Source organism: Amphimedon queenslandica, unplaced genomic scaffold (assembly GCF_000090795.2).
Source record: "Amphimedon queenslandica unplaced genomic scaffold, v1.1 AMPQUscaffold_13328, whole genome shotgun sequence".
NCBI classification, from domain to species: domain Eukaryota; kingdom Metazoa; phylum Porifera; class Demospongiae; order Haplosclerida; family Niphatidae; genus Amphimedon; species Amphimedon queenslandica.
Window position 1 is genome coordinate 123,350 of NW_003546436.1, and position 2,881 is coordinate 126,230.

The 2,881-nt window shown below is 39.8% G+C and overlaps 1 protein-coding gene across 1 annotated transcript in view; it reads left to right on the plus strand.

Moving 5' to 3' along the window:
* LOC100636160 (uncharacterized) overlaps positions 1-2,881 on the plus strand; it is a 26,633-nt gene that overhangs the window by 11,973 nt on the left and 11,779 nt on the right. The gene's annotated exons all lie outside the window — the stretch shown is intronic.

Sequence of the window (2,881 nt, forward strand, 5' to 3'; positions counted from 1 at the left end):
GCAACATTTGTGGTTACTTTGATCTAGTAAGCAACATGTTGCCAGAAATAGAAAGATGTTCTATTTCTGGCAACATGTTGCTTACAAGATCAAAGTATCCACAAATGTTGCTAGCAACATATTGCCTAGTGTATGCCTGGCTTAATATTATTTTTATATATTTATCTATTTATTATTATTATTATGTTTATTAGGTTAAAAGAGAAGCTGATCGAATGGCAATGGGTGTATGCACAAATACTTCAGAGGTATGTGTAGTTATTATTATTATTGTTGTTGTTGTTGTTCAGTGTTGTCATTATTTTATTATTATTTCTAGTGTTCTGTGACCTGTGGTGGTGGTTGTATGATCCAGTACTGCAGGTGTGAGGATCAGGCTGGTACTGCTTTAGCACTCTGTGGTAGTCAGCCTTGTTGCAGCAATTTTAATGATTTTCGAACTGGAAATAATCCACTTTCCTGTATACAGTGTAACATGAATCCATGTCCTGGTAAGTACCTGTTGCTATAGGGATAGGCAAATAGTTCTAGCATAATTTGAGGCATAATAGAGCAAGCTATCATGCTGGCATAATGGGTCAAAAATTTCTGGCTGACCACACATGATTTTAAGTACTAATAAAACCAACCGCTTAATACTCACCTCCTCAAGCCATGCAAGTGTGGTGAGTCCAATGGCTCAGGCTGTACTATTTTCCAGTGACTCAAAGTCTGGAAACATTTTATAATATTGCAATTATAACAGGTTCATGTACATGTAACTTGATAATTGATATTTGAGTAAAGCTTAAACTATGAGCATAATAATGAGCATAATTGGATTTATTTCAAAGCATAGTAGGCAAACATTGAAGCATAATTTGCCTACCCCTATCTGTTGCTGTTGACATTATTAATTAATTGTTATTATCACTGCTGTTTTATTAGGTGGACCTGCCTCTGTTAGGGAGTTCATTCCTCATACAAGGACATTAAATATTGTTGATGGTGTCACTGGAATGATAACTGTTACTACTACAAGTGACACTGCTATGATTAGTATCACTATTCAAGTACCTGATCCAACTAGCTATTCTACGACCTTTAATACTACACGAACAGCTACTCAGTCATCCTTTAGTGCTACACAGAGCTTCCCTGCTCCTAATTATGAAATTTCTAACGGGATGGTTAGGATCAATGGCCAGCCATTGATAACACCCGGTTCTTTCTTAGCCGTTAGAACAATACCTTCCACTGGTAGCTTCAGCTACATGGGGACAGCAGGAATCTATCAGTTAGGAACTGGATCTGGTGTAGCCACTTTTAGCGGATACATGCCCTATTATTATATATCACCTTTTGGACATGTCTATACGTATTCTGGTTCTAAAGCAGTGCGAGATAAAGCACCAGGTAAAGTTTTTGTTAGATTGAACAACGTGCGGAATGAACGGCTAATCATAACATCAGAGAATTCATTCATTACTGAGCAGTTAAGTAAACTATCTGGTGCTCCAATGACCATAGAGCCTGTTGGAAGTGGAGGAGCTATTGGTTTCAACTTTGGAACTGGTACCAATGCTTTCATGATAACATCATCAACCAATGTCAGGACGACTGTATCCCCAACCACCTATACTGGAACAACACTCATGGTTGGTAGCACCACTTTTAATAACATTGACAATGTCCTCCTAGCTGGGGAAGGTTTTGAAGAGTACAATGCTGCCATGAATGAAGCAACCGCTTTTGTATCTTACGACTCCTTCTTTATCAATGGTCGTAATGCTGTCTTCTCAACGAGCCCAAGACTCACTGCTATGATTAGAGAGGGTCGCATGTTTCTGGCTGATGGTGGAACATCTCAAGCTGCTTACACAGTCGAAGGCAATAGAGTGAAGTATGGTGGTGTGACTGTGTTCACTATTAATGCTGGTTTTACAACTTCTGATATTACTGGACCTGGATTACTTTCATACAATGGTCAAACCTTTTCAGGCAGTGCAACTAATACTGGCATTGAGTCCTTTGCTTATAGTGTTGAAAACACTATTGGTATAGCCTTTAATGGAGGTGCAACAGTGTCTTATGGTCCTGGTACTGTCAAACTATATGTATCTGGATCTGAGGCCTTAGCTACCAACTTACAATCATTAATTGATAACATTACAGCTGCAACAATGCCTACAACAATACCAGGATCATCAGCTGTATACACCACAGTCCTTGGGCAAGGTAATACCGGTATACTTCAATTGAATGGGCAGAATGTAGTTGAATTCACTGGATCAGCTATGAGCATGACATTGAATAATGGAGATTCTGTGAGCTACAGTGGGGGAACCATTAGTTTTACTCCTGCCAATTCACGCGGTCCATTCACTGGTATATCCATGTTTACTTATGCTCCTAATGGTCAGAATATAGTACAGTATAATGCTATAGCTAATCAGAACTTTACTGTTGACTCAAGCTACCAAATAGTCATTGATAATAATGGTAATGCACTCCTAACTAATGATGGTACAGTGAGAGGATTGCTATCCAACCCGCAGTTTGGGGTGACCTTTAGCAACAGAGATGCTCAAGGTAACTTCTTCCTAATGATAGGAGGCAGCAATATAGAGAGGTTGGGCAGGAACACAGCACGTCATGAGGTACCCACTGGAGGTACTGTGAGATTACTGGGAACCTCCTTTGGTGGCGTCTTGAACGGCAACGCCATATTCCCTGGAGTCACTGCAAGCTCTGTACAAACTTATTACTCTGGTCAAACTATTCCAACCACCAGAACAGGGACACCCACTCCTTATATTGAAACTGCCACGACTACATTTTACGTCTACATAACTCCAGGTTCTGGAGGTACTTCTTCAGTCTTCATCACTGATAGAGCCAC